Raw genomic sequence first — 14,949 nt, 5'->3', positions numbered from 1 at the left:
GAGGGATTGTCGTCATGAACACAGCACTAAATGTTGCATACCATTTTGATCCCCAGGAGAAAACAAGATGAACAGTCACTTCAAAGACTTGCCGACACTTAAAGGTTCATGACTAAAAAAAGAGCGATTTTTGTTTTTTCCCCCGGAGGGTGGTGTGTGTGGGACTTTGGGGAAATCCACAAGAAATTGTCAATTTAGTCTGCAATTCTCTGACGCTGATGAAAGACGACAAAATTATCCAAGCAAAATAATCCAGCGAGATATTGTCATTCAAGAACACTAAATAGGGCGGTGCAAAATGATACAAAACTCATTCTAGGAAATGAGAGAAGAAGTCGAAACCTCTTCACTCAAAAAATAAGGTAGTTAGTATGGTACCCTGCCACTTTTTAAATGGCAGATAAAGAAATTTTTCTCAATCAAGAAAAAAAATTGTTTCCATCATTATGCTTCTTTGTTTGTTTGTTTGTTTGTTTGTTTGTTTGTTTGTTTGTTTGTTTGTTTTTTGGCATGTGACTTAGATTTGTTCCAAAAGGAGAATGAAACCACTGGAATGAGATAAAGGAGAAGGACAGAAAGATATATAGATGAAAGAAATATATACAATGTAAATGTATCTATCTGGTCTTAAAGGGTGTGTCCAGTTCTGGTTGAGGTGAGGATTTAGCTTTTAACATTTTGCGAGATATTCAGAAACCACTCTATGAGATGTCAAAGAGCATGCAATTCTAAGGGGTATCAAAAGTTCATTTGATGAAAATCAGTTTTGAAATGGTTGAGATATCCAAAAACAAGGTGAAACAAGGTGGCCTGTCGCCTTTTATTATTATCACTTTTTTGGATATCTCAGCCATTTGAAAACCAATATTCATCAAATAAACATTGAATCCTTCTTAAAATTACATGGTCTTTCATATTTCATAAGAGGTTTCTCATTATCTCACTTAGGAATGTTCAAAACATGATTCCCCACCTTAACCTGTACTGTATAGTCCCTTTAACTCATATACTGCTAGTGTTCTAGAATGAAACTATGTTGGAAGTGAGCACATCAGAACACTGATTACAAGCAGTTCCACAGAAAAGCTCTTCTCACCAAGCCTCAGTGAAACCCAAACAAGAGCCCACATGGATTCAGATGACTGTGAACCTGTGTCCTAATATCAGCCACTAAAACCCACTTCCATTCCACCTTCATCTTTCCTCCTCCCTCCCCCTCCCCCCCCCCCCCCCCCCCCCACCCAACAAAAAAAAAGAGGGAAAAATATGTCACACGTATATGAGTATGATACGGTTTCTACATCCTCTCTCAGTCAAATCTCAGGGGATGTGTCGTGGGTTCAGGTATAATTGATTACCAAGATACTCGATCTACCAAGATAAAGAGAGAGAGAGAGAGGGGGGGGGGGGGGGGGAAAGAAAGGGCATTGCAGAAAGAAAAAAAAGAGTCTTGATAACTTTACCATATGGTGACATACTTCTCCAATGAAAAGGGGAATAGATAACTTGGGTGAAGTATGTGTATACTATGAGATCCAAGATATATTGTACAACACTGTCATGATGCCATCCAACATTTTGAGCAGCACTTACTTCGCTGAAAATTATTATGCAATACTTTTATTTTTACTAAGACCATCTTCACATCATAACTATTGTTACTGTTTACTCATTTATTTCATTTCCATCAAATTCCAACATTATATGTATTCAAACGTTTTACTGCAAATTGCATTTTCGTTGAAAATGAAATAAACGAAATGAATGATATGAAAATTGTGATATATCATCAATATGATCATTACTATGACATCACTGTCATTAGTATATCAGAAGAGTACCTAGAGTACCTTTTTTCTTCCTATCATACTGGAAAAAGATCACAACACCACAGTTACTAAAACAGTACCTAGACCAACACACACTCATGCAGCTACAGCTAGGCAGGGAACTTTAGGAGTCTGCTGCAGAATGTAAAAATGCCTGCTTTGTACTCATATCACTTTATCTTGCTCAACTGGAAATAATATCTCTACACATCACTTCTCATGGACTGCAACGTCATGATTTCTGGATAAAGTCTAGATACTACCCCTCTCTCATCTAATCTATTTATCTCTTTTCTTCCCTCTCTTTTTCCTAGTAGCTATGTTTCTCTCTCTCTCTCTCTCTCTCTCTCTCTCTCTCTCTCTCTCTCTCTCAATATATCTATCTATATCCCTCTCTCTTCTCCTCCCATTTTCTCTATTTCTGTTTCTGTCTCTCTCTCCTTATCCATCTATCTATCTATCTATCTATAATATTCCTCTCTCTTCTCTTCTCTTCTCCTCCTCACTTCTTCTCTATCTCTCACTCTGACTCTCTCTCTCTCTTTCTCTATCTACTTGGCTGTCTCCATCTCTCCTGTGATATATACCATTTTTTTATGCTCTTTGATGCTATCCATCATTTGGTGACTCTATTTTGATTTTGCCAAACCTGTCTCTGCGCATGGAGCATAAAAATCATCATTCTCCTTGCAGCACTAACAGCCCATATTTTGGTCCCCAAAAACATATTATCACTAATTTAGCTCTGCCCTGGGAGTCTTTATCAGCATTTTCTTGGAGCCAAAGATGGGCTGGGGGAACATGGCGGGGGGGGGGGGGGGGGGGGGAGCAGAGATCTAAAAGAATATTATATGTAGCATCGCAGTTTGAAAGTCACAGTATCTGCTGCACTGATGTGCATTTGCTTTTACTTTAACATCCTCACATATTAAATGAACCTCATTATTCCCTCACGTGAGTTTATTTCGTGATAAACTTAATGAAATGTTTCTTGCCGATGTCATTGCATGTCATACCACTGAGCAACAACTAATTTCTTTCATTTATACATTCATGTCAAGTCATTTGTGTTAGACAAATAATTCACAGCGGTGAGGGCATTAATGAGAATTATTCACACAAAGTACCTTCGGAACAGTGTAACGGTACATGCCTGCGGCGATAACTGAGGGTGTTTGGACTGTTTTAAAGGTACCGAATGTGGGTAATTATACTATCGCTCAAACAAAATCCTGTGCATTACTTGCTTACAAAATGATAAAGCAGTTCCTTGTGATTTGATAAATCACACCCATCAGGAGGAAATAAAATGGTTGAAATCTTGCCTGGTAACCATTCCGATGTAAAAGTACGAATGACTGGTAATTTGTTGCTTGCCCGGCAGAAGGGCCCTAACAAGTTTACATCTTGTAAGCTTTAGGGCCTTTTTGCTGGGCAGGCAACACATTACCAGTCATTCGTACTTTTACATCGGAATGGTTACCAGGCAAGATTTCAACCATTTTATTTCCTCCTGATCATTCGAGTTAAGGGTGACTGAAGAACATACACTTCTATGCACATATTCGCTGATGGGTAATTCTACTCTAGCATGTCTGCACTATTTGTGGTTTTTGGAATGTACCCTGGTGAGCAGCTAATGAAGATCCATTCAATTAGGCCACCTTTCTTTCCCAATGCTGCCGAGTCTTTAAACATTTGAAACACCTTTTCTGCTCATTTGTTTTTTATAAAAAATAAGCGTAAATCGATACTTCCTCGATCATATTAGAAATCAATTTACCTTTTAATCTCCTAAACAGATCACTCCAGATGGACGATGCAGTCATATATTCACATAAAAAAACCACCAACATATTTCATATTTCGCCTTCTTCTCCCCTCCGCCCCCCCCCCCCCCCCCCCCCAATCCATCTAAAGGGTCTAGTGTCCCACATCTTCTCTACATCTGTTGGCCAAAAAAGCCCTGGAGTGCATTAACATCCCGGCAGAAGGAATCCCGCTAAATTGGTTTGCAATCAAATCTCACCTGCAAAACACCTGCCATCGACATATGTCAGCCCCGCGAATCTACACGTCTCCGTGGCATTTCTGACATGCCGCGAGAGCGGATTTCATCTTCATCTCGCCGGGGTCCCCCCGACATTTGATGGGTTTTATTAAAAACCCACAGAGAGATCTAACCTCTGGCATATTTGCTATGTATTTGTGCTCATCATGTGGTATGGTATGCAGAAATGCAGCACTATCAGAGCAACAGCATTGTCTGCGTGTAGTTCTCTTTAAATTTCATCAGTAATTTCCAATTTAAAGAAAGAATTAGAATTTAACATCTTATGTAATGCTATCATAGACATTTGAAGGCCTGAACCCCTATATACAGTGTATGCCTCAAATTTAATTTATTGAACAATGTATGAAGCCCCTGCTTTGTTGCAACTGCTACCCATTCATAGCTTTAATACCATGAATGTGTATGTTATTTGTACAACCACTGTAATACCACGAGCTAACGAAAATCAAGAGATGATGCCACGATATCTATACTGTCGATGACTTCCTTCCCTCAAGCGTTTTTCCTTCTGTGTAAAAAGGGATCAAATTTCTGTCAGATTCCATCTGCAGACGGCACTCGACTTCATCACATGACATCTCTCAAGCTGGATTCAATCAATCCCTCTAGATTGACACCAACAAGTGAAGAAACAAAAAATCTCACTCTCTTCTCTTTTGCCTATCTCAGTAATTAATTACAGTTTTCTCCCACCCATGCTATCAACCACACAGACAAAAAAAAAAGAGAACAATATCTAAAAAAACCCTCTTTCCTCTATACATTGCATTGCCATATACCAGGTGTTCCCATTTGTGACCCTGCATCACAAAACAAGCAAAACGCCACCAGATGAGTTTTGCTTTTGTGCCCCTTTAGCTTCACTTCCGTTTCACGGTTTATGTACAAATTTGATAATATTTCACTGTAATTAGCCCTTTCTGACCTATTTCTGTTATTGTTTTTGCTTGCTTTTGTAAGTTTTTGTAAATGTTTGATGTACTTGTTCACATGCTTCAGAAAATGGGACACAGCAGCATCAGACAAAAAAAAAAAAACATAGGTGAAAAGAAACAGTATGAAATGTGGCCATTTCAATATCAGATATAAAGCAAAGAAAGACAACTGCTACTGAAAGAAATATTACAAATCAGAAATTGATATTGTTGATGCAAGGCATGATATCAGGAAATTGACCCATGTGACCTTTTATGGGTTTTGAAATGCAGGGACATGTTTGATTCTTCCACACAATGCAGTGGTCCTAGGGGTGCTGTGGCACAAGGGGACACAAGGAGTGACATGTACCTGTATTACATAATAACAAGCAGGATCTCACCCCACTGCTATGAAGGACTGACCCAAACTTGTGGTAATGTTGGTGATGTGGTCACGTTGGTAAGTATTCTCAGTAGATGGTGGTGAAGATCATGACACACCCACACTCATACTGATGACCACTATGTAGTCCTGTTCAGCATGTATTTACAAAAAGTTTTTTTTTTTCCCCTGGAGTGTTCAGATCTGTGACAATGGGTTATTGACACACAAAAGCCGAGGTCATGCTGGCAAAAGATCACAAAGTTAAGATTGCAAAATCTTTGCTATCTTTGGTCGTCTGTCCACACTGGCAGCCAAACTTTTCAAAGTTTGGGTCACCAGTGCGCGTGCACAAGAAAGAAGAAAGAGTACGCTGTCTGACAGCTAATGATTGTGATGTAACAATGCACACAGGTGCATCCCACTGAGGCACCGCCAGAAAGCATCGATTGATTCTGCAAACAAGTGGTGGACAGGTCACATGACAAACTTTGCAAAGTTTCAGTTGCGAGTGTTCAGATATTCATGGTTTGAGTGGCAAAGTTTGCGGGAAGTTTGCAGTCACACTGGCAAAGCTTTGAGATTTTAGAGATCGAGGTCTTAAACTTTGCAATTTTTTTCCAGTGTGACCGTAGCTTTAGAGCATGCAGGATGGAATAGGATGACATATATACCTTGTATGCTGAACAGTTTGGGCACCCTGATATACTAGACAATATCTGGGTGAGGTGACATTTAAGAACCACATGTGATTAAATAAGTAATATGTATAACACCTCTTCAGAAAGCAAATTTGTTGCCTTTTCAATCTTTTCATTGCATTTGTTTTACGCAAAAACATTGCATTTGTGCTTTGGAAAAAACTACTTTGAAATGTTGTTTGATATTGCAAGTAACAGTTGACTTGCACAATTCCCAAATATGAGATCAATGCAAAATAATCTCTAATATGGTGTACATACAGCACGGGAAAGCAAATGAAAATCAATTTATTTTTCCTCCCCACTACCCCCTTTCCTGTTACCTTCATGTAGATGCAGAGTAGAACAGTCATGCCTCATATGTTTTGCAGGTCTGTGGCAAAGCACATTAAACAACTGCCTTATACTGGAACTGTATATCCTGTGTATCTACTCCGTGAAGAATGATCATTCTCGTGGGCAATAGGTCGAGTATTTGCTACATGCCCGCGTCAATTCATTATTCATCTTGAAATGAGCGCCTTCCAGCTAAACAACCCACGCCCTCAACCCCAGATGAGGGGCACATGATTTGTTGTGGAGGGAGGGAGTCGCATCTAGGCATCATGTGTGGCAGTCCTCTCTTCAAACTCTTGGGAGTTTTGTGGTGCAGTGAGATATCTCTGCATGCATCACATCTGTATTTTTTCTATGATCCATAAATTACATTCTATGCATGGAGTGTTTCTATTCTCTCTCTCATTCTCAATCCCTTTCTATCTATCTATCTATCTATCTATCTATCTATCTATCTATCTATCTATCTATCTATCTCTTTCTTCCCCTCTCTCAATCCTTGTCTAAGCTGAAACACCAAAATACTATGAATACTTTCTGTGTACTGTATACTGTACACTCCACGTACTTGTATAAATTCCGTACATATCAGCTGATTGGTAAAATTTGTGAATATAGAAACACTGTGAAATATACAGCATACACAGCATATCAAAAAGGTTACTCTTCCTTCTTTTTCTGCTCCTTCTCTTCCTCGTTCTCTTGCTCTCATGTTTTTTTCTCTCTGTCTCACTCGTACTTTTCCTCTTTCTGTCCATGTCTGAGAAACACCAACCATGAATGATTTTCCGAGTATGTAGGTTGCACTCTACGTCTCCAAAGGTGAGTGAGCTGGACATCGGTGTTGCCGTCATGCGACAAAGTGTTGGTCGTCACCCGCCCGTTTTTTTTTTCTTCTTCTTCTTCGGTCGGTTTTTGACTGCGAAAGGGACCTAAAGGCAGAGCAGGAAACCCTCCAATGTTTACCAAAGGATGTCAGCGTAAGTGGCTGCATATGCCCGCCAGCGATATGGATGAAAAATACGCTATCGAGGGCGCCAACACTTCTTGCCAGACTCAGCAGACAGTTGTCCGCCTTCGCCGACTGCGCATGATTTCCTATCATATGAATTTTAGCATGATATGAAGTCTTTTTAACCTCGATGCAGAAAATACATTGAACCCTGTTTCATCACATTAATTCTAGAGACTGTATGATGCTCAGAAATGGTTTCCTCTCTAAAGTGCAAACAAAGTATGAGGTTTGAGCCAGAGCTATTTGAAATGAAGTACTCTCTCTTTTTTGACTTCATAAATCAGTGGCATGCCAGAATTACACACAACGATTATGTAGTGATTTAGTACATGTGTTGTTAAAACACCGACAACCCCCTGCGGAATTTGCCAGCACCATGTATCTACACCTGACACAGGCTCCTCAAAGTTGAGAAATAACGGGTAATTAATGTGCTGAAAAGAGGTTGACATTTAAGGCTGCCAATGGCAAACACAGCTCTCTATAGATGGGACCACTAGTGGGTAGGTGGGGGATGTTCTCTCTTTTTTTCTTCTCCCCTCACGTTATTTTTATTTTTTATCTCGTTGGATAGAACCTCTCAGGCCTTCATCCGCACATGCGCGGAATCCTGATGTTAACGACGGTGCGGAGACTGACGGCACGAGGTAGCCATTAAGCTCACAGACGTGACGAGAATAAGACCAGGTTGCCTTAAAGTTAGGATCACTGATTCCATTCAAAGGCAGACAGCCTATGCACACACCATATGTACCCAGTGTTAGCTCCTGACCTGAAATTCCCATTTCCGTGAAAGTTGTCTTCTTTTTTTTGCTCTAATTTCTATGCCTTTTCCAACAACATTACATGCTGGACATGCATGGTCCAAATCTAAACCATTATTTCTCTCGCAGTCAAGCTGTGTTACAGAGGATCATGGGGAAACTGTAGTCTTTACAGGATGAATAGGCATCTGGTAATTGTATAATCCCTGGGATTGAAAAGCAATCTAAAAGTGAAAGGAAAATACACTAATGCAACCAGTGCTAGTGCAGGAACTACACCACTGAAGACATTTTCTTGCATGTGTAGTGGCTACTTGACTAAAAAATGACGGCAAATTTATTCGATTTTGTGCAATTTTGTGAAATGTCTATTTCTTGTTTCCAATATGCCAGAAATTGTTTAATATCTGATTCATTTTTGCTTCAGCTAGTGTGGAGAAGGTAGATTTTCAACCATCAAACTAATTAACCTCATCAAAATGCAAATATACATTGTTATTGATCCTGCTTGTCAGGTAAGCATTCATAAATGTGTGGTTTCTTTATCATCCTTATTTCAAGACATATCTGTTTGGTTTTGTAACCATTGGATTAGAATAATTTAGAGTGCTGTCAAAATTGTGAGTATCTTCCTCCTGTATCTCCCTTTTGATGTCTCATCAGTTTAAGTCTTGTTTTCTTTTCAGCTGGCCTAACTTTTTTGGAAGTTCTCAGGACCATCCAATCTCTTCCCCACGGCATCATCATTTAAACTAAACTGGAAAAAAAAAAATGCTTTGCAAAACAAACACGGGCAAGTCACCCTAAAAATGGACAAATATCAAACATTACCCGTCTCTGTGCTCAGAGGTGTTTTCTCGAAGACAGACAGCTCTGAAAAATCGTCGACTTTGTCTCCTCTTCCCAAAGCCATGCACTGCACATAAACAACGGCACAGCCACCCCGCCTTCCCAACTGCCTAACGCGCTTGTTTAATGTCGGTCAAAACACTTTGTTGTGCAAACTCACAAGGGTAGCACTTTACACCCAAGAATGTGAGAGCTGGCGATGAAATGTACAGAAAAAAATCCCAAATATGCAGACTGTCTCTTTGAAGGCCAAAAAAAGAAAAAAAAAAGAAAAGAAAACTTTCATGCACATCTTCTCCTCGTACAGAATAACAAATAAGAAGAGAAAATATTGATTTCCAAGTGCAATCAATCTCTACTATCAATATACCTGATGTTCATGCACATATCTGTTATTTCTTGCACTCAGCTCTATGTGTTTAAGAGAAAACAAACCTGCTGATACAGTATAGCAATTGATTTTTTCTTTCATTGATACAGGTTATTACCCATCTTCACATTTTCAGACTTTTAGTTTTTAAGTGACATGTATCCCATTCACGAAACCAACATAGCTGAGACATTTTGCAGTTTGTGAGACAACCCCGTGCCTGGCTGACACAGACTAATTCCACAGATACTTTCTTCCATTATGAGGTGCAGAAGTTTGGTTTTGGATATGATTTTTTTTTTTACTCATTGCATCCATTCTCTCGATTATTATTCTCATCCTCGATCCACTCTCATCTTTATACCCCCCTAAACCCAAAGAGAGAAAAGATACGGGGAGAGAAGAAACCCCTGCCGTGCAAGGGGGTACCCCTTTGATGGGCCATCCACAGCGAGGCATCATTACCTCGAAATGTCACGCATTATATAATCTCCAGCCAGGAAAAACGCAGACAAGGAGAGCGTGATGGAAGGACGATGGGGCGGAAAAGCGCATTTAGATGACAGTGAACCGTCGTCGTTGTCGGGAGATCGAAAAACAGCACAACTCTCGAGGCCCGGCCTTTCCATATACACACCCCGGAACACTAGGCTTGCGTGCAAAATCCGGGGCCCCCGCATCAAGAAGTAATTACCCGCCGGTTTCATTTTTCCATATTTCAGGGAAGAAAATGATGAGCTGCTCCTCGATATCAAAGTAATCACCATGACAGTTTGTTCTTGGAGTGAGAGTCAGATGGTGTAAAGAAGTAAAAGTATTGGTTGCTACTCTATTCCCTCTTTTTGTACCTCATGTATTCATCTAGGTGCTGTTTTTTTTTTTTTCAACACTACAGACAAGTGGGGAGACGCCGTATCACAAAATTTTTACCAAGCCTTTGATAAACATCTACAAAACCATGGCAATCTAGGCATGAGAAATATCATGCCTTACAGTGTTAAACAAATGAAACTTGAGGACAGGTGACTTTTTTTTTTAACATTCTAATCCATTTTCTCCCCCTTTCCTTTCTCAAATCCTGTCAATATCATTGTAAGTGCCAAGAACCGTGTTTAAACTGCCCTATTCTTGGCAGGATCAGCCTCGTGAATGGTAGAATGATATGCCCATGAGCGTCCACAATAGGTATGGCTGATCATTCATTGACAGGACTTAATTAATTCTGTCTTGAAAATGTGACAGCTCAGAGGGGCTACAGCTGTTTCATTTCGACAGATACTTTGGAAAGACAAAAAAAAACTGAGACAAAGAAAACATGACTGCTGTCAGAACAGTGAGTAGAGTACTACGCACACCAAGAGTTTCACTCAGCATGAAGTTGGTATGCGACATTGCCAAAGAGCTGTTTTATATATTTCTTTTGATTGATCATAATGATGCACGTTTGATAGTATGGTGATTTGACAAAGACGGGGAAAGTTAATGGATAACCAGCAAACATTTCCTTAACATATTCATCTCTAGTCTGGTATTCTATTCATGTGAATTTTTCATTCTTAATTCTGTATTCCACCACTTGACACAGGCATGTTATTGAAAAAAAAAAGATAATATAATATAATATAATATAATATAATATAATATAATATAATATAATATAATATAATATAATATAATATAATATAATATAATATAATATAATATAATAAGATATAATATGATATAATACAATATAATATAATATAACACAATACAATACAATACAATATATTATATTATATTATGTTATATTATATTATATTGTATTATCTTTCTTTTTTTCAATAACATGCCTATATTATATATGTATACATATATATATCATATATATCATATTTATCTATTTATCTATCTGTCTATCTAAATCTATATCTATCTATCTAGATATTGAATTTAGATACATCTGATTTGACAAAGTTCCATTGTAGTCTTTCTAATAACTCAATCCATTCTGAAATTCCTTTGTTCCTAATGAATTAAACATATTCTTTCATATATTGTGGTGCTGCAATTTCAAATGGACAAAATGCAGCTGCTGGCTGTGCTGTATAAAGATGTTCAACCCAATTAAAAAATACTCATGTAAACAAATTCACGAAAATGATGTTACCACTATACAACATATATGAAAAAAAAATACACCACATTAATTCTGAATTACTCTCTCTTGAGTAGGGCAAATTAAGTTGTTGAAGCTTTAGCAATAATTTTTAGCAGCAATTTGCTCACAGCATTATTTTTCTATGCTATATCAGAGATACTGCTACTAGGTAGCATAATTATATAGGTCTCCATGCAGCTCAGATTTCTCAGAAAGGAAATGCCCTTAAATAGCATCTTTAATCTATCTCTTCAGAAAGTGCGATGATTGTATAACAAAGAAGGGTGAAGTAAGTTACTTTCATTTGACGCTCTCTCTCATTCAGCCTCTTCATGTTGTTACCGCAGGTGGAGGACGATTGCAATCCCGACTTGATAGCGTCGAAGTTGATAGCTTCAATGTCGCACATCGTTCACACCCACGCAGCTGATCAATGAGCTGGCGACCTTTTTTGTGTCTTCATACCTGTGTGTTTGCTTCGGAAGACCAGACTTCAGCAGGCACTTTATCCAGTGGTAATTGAGAATTAGAGGATGTTATTGCCACAGGGCTTGACTACCCAGAGTTGATGTTATTCTGCTCGAGATTGGGTTTGTTGATGAGAGCTAATGCACGCTGCATCTCAGTGTACGTATGTGCTTAATGAACTCGAACACGTGCTACGAACTTTGGCTTTTGGATGGGAGATGGCGCATTGCTGAATGATCTGCTGACTTTACGATTGCAATTTGTTAATCGCTTCCAGAATTGCTCAGTGACGTATACAGAGTAAATCAGTGCTCAGTTATCAACATGTCAATTCATGTCAATTCCTGGCATATACTAAGACACACCAGACCAAGTGTCTGACAATTACATGTATGTTATATTCCTTGGGATTTTCACTTGATATTACCTCCTCTTTCGACACAGCCACACTCAGGGGTTGCGGTAACCTCCTTCTCCCCCCGGTTCACAGCCCCCTCATCTTAAACAAGAGACCCGCGGGTCTAGCGCTCACCTGAGTATCGCAAGTTCACCTTTCACGCAGTCAGTAATCTAAATTATTCACAGCTCTACCAAAATTTGACGAGGCATTCTCAAGTGGAAGATGAAAATGTACAATAAGGGCCCAATTTTTTCAAGATTCCTTAATTTGGGGGAATTGGGGCCCCCTGGGGCCCTCTGGGTGGGGCATGGTGCCCAGTTTGATAAATTGAGATCCTGACCACCTAGGGATGCTACCTGCCAAGTTTGACAAAAATCCATCATGAGGTTTTCAGGAAGAAGATGAAAATGTACAATTCAGGCCCCCATTTGGACCCTTCCAACCACCCCCCCCCCCTACCCCCAAGAGGGGCACCCCTGGATCTCCTATGAACAAACTTGAAACTACAGTCATTAATGTACTCACTCATAGTATTATCTCAGCTCTATAACTTCTGATTCTAGAGAAGATTTTTAAAGATTCCTTCATTTGGGGGGTTTGGGCCCCCTGGGGGCCCCCTGGGCGGGGCATGGTGCCCATTTTAACAAATTGAGATCCTAACCCCCTAGGGATGCTACCTGCCAAGTTTGGTGAAAATGGGTCATGGGGTTCTCAAGAAGAAGATAAAAATGTACAATTTAGGCCCCATTAGGACCCCTCCTCACCCCCCCCCCCCCCCTGGGTCCCAAGGGGGGCACCCCTGATTCTGCCATGAACAAACTTGAAACTACAGTCATCAATGTGCTAACTCATAGTATTAACCTAGCTCTATCACTTCTGGTTCTAGAGAAGAAGATTTTTGCGGATTCCTTAATTTTGGGGGGTTTGGGCCCCCTGGGGGCCCCCTGGGTGGGTCATGGTGCCCATTTTAACAAATGGAGTCCTAACCCCCTAGGGATGCTACCTGCCAAGTTTGGTGAAAATGGGTCATGGAGTTCTCAAGAAGAAGATGAAAATGTACAATTTAGGCCCCATTAGAACCCTTCCCCACCCCCCTCCCCTGGGTCCCAAGGGGGGCACCCCTGATTCTGCCATGAACAAACTTGAAACTACAGTCATCAATGTACTAACTCATAGTATTAACTTAGCTCTATCACTTCTGGTTCTAGAGAAGAAGATTTTTACAGATTCCTTAATTTTGGGGGGTTTGGGCCCCCCTGGGGGCCCCCTGGGTGGGGCATGGTGCCCATTTTAACAAATTGAGTTCCTAACCCCCTAGGGATGCTACCTGCCAAGTTTGATGAAAATCGGTCATGGGGTTTTCAAGAAGAAGATGAAAATGTAAAAAGTTTACGCACGACGCACGACGGACGACGGACGACGGACGACGGACGACGGACGACGGACGACGGACGACGCACGACGCACGACGGACGCCGGACGAAGGGCGATCGCAATAGCTCACTTGAGCCTTTGGCTCAGGTGAGCTAAAAACTTTCTGTGGCCACTGACAGAAAACATATGGCAGCAAAACTATGAATTTACATAATAACAATAAATCCAAATGGTGTCTGGCAGTAATAACATTTCCAAGATCATTTCCAAGTTTCTGATGTAAAAGTACCATTTCATAAATGTTTCTCCTCCTGTTAATCTGCATATGAGGAATTAATTATTCATTTTGGGTGACAAAATAGTACTATAGTTCATATAGTACGATTGTGTGACTCATTGGTTTCACTTAGCAACTTATGTGACCCACCATTCAATATTTCACGGGTATAATGCTGATACGGACATAAGCAACCTATCATACCAGCCACATGCAGATCACATGCATACAACATCTCCCCCTTGAATACTTCATTACAGAGTTCTTGATGCACCCCCAACAAGAAGTTCTTTTACCTCGTATATCACCTGGTCCCACTCACACACTCACTTGGTTACTCAGCTGTGCTCTCCCAAACTTCTTGAAGCTTTTTGTGCTCTTGCCTCCTCCCTGCCCCCCCCCCCTCCTCACCCCATCTCTGTCCCTTACTCCCTTTACCCCCTCCTCCTCCTTCTAGGACCCCATTCATCACTTTTAGCCCATTGTCTATTCCTGTCACACCAAATTTGTCTCGTTCTGACACTCTGTTGGTTGGTCAAAGAGTGTGTCATTTTGTTTGCTCTCTTTTTCTCTCTGCTCCCAATGATTGGTATACATGCAAATGTACACACACACACACACACACACACACACACACACACTCGCTCTCTCTCTCTCTCTCTCTCTCTCTCTCTCTCCTGCATAATTGCACATAAAAGAGACATAGAGGTACATATAAACTTTTTTTTCTCATCTCTCCAATACCCTCAAAGGAATGAAAACACACATACACACTCAACAGACAAACACACACGCACACACCTCTATCTCCCACCACAATTTTTGATCTGTACCGCCGCCTTCTACTGTTTTATGCCATTCCCGAGACTGTTTCCCTCACCCTTTTATCCATTTATTGCTTTCTTACTCGTCATTTCAAGATTCATTTGATGGAAATCTCAGACCTAGATCTCTTCATATCTTCATTCTACCAGTTTCTTCATTTCTTTTGCCCTCTCTGATGATTTCTTCTCCACTACTTTTCATCATTTCCTCCAACACTAACCAGGACCT

The 14,949-nt window shown here is 40.1% G+C and overlaps 1 protein-coding gene across 1 annotated transcript in view; it reads right to left on the bottom strand.

The window, feature by feature from the left end:
• LOC139726703 (thrombospondin type-1 domain-containing protein 7A-like) overlaps positions 1-14,949 on the bottom strand; it is a 131,949-nt gene that overhangs the window by 23,496 nt on the left and 93,504 nt on the right. The window lies entirely within an intron of this gene.

Source organism: Diadema antillarum, unplaced genomic scaffold (assembly GCF_040938485.1).
Source record: "Diadema antillarum isolate AM-2024a unplaced genomic scaffold, OU_Dant_1.0 seq00000097_RagTag, whole genome shotgun sequence".
NCBI lineage: Eukaryota > Metazoa > Echinodermata > Echinoidea > Diadematoida > Diadematidae > Diadema > Diadema antillarum.
The sequence above is the reverse complement of the archived record's forward strand: the minus strand, read 5'-3'. Positions and strand labels throughout refer to the sequence as shown.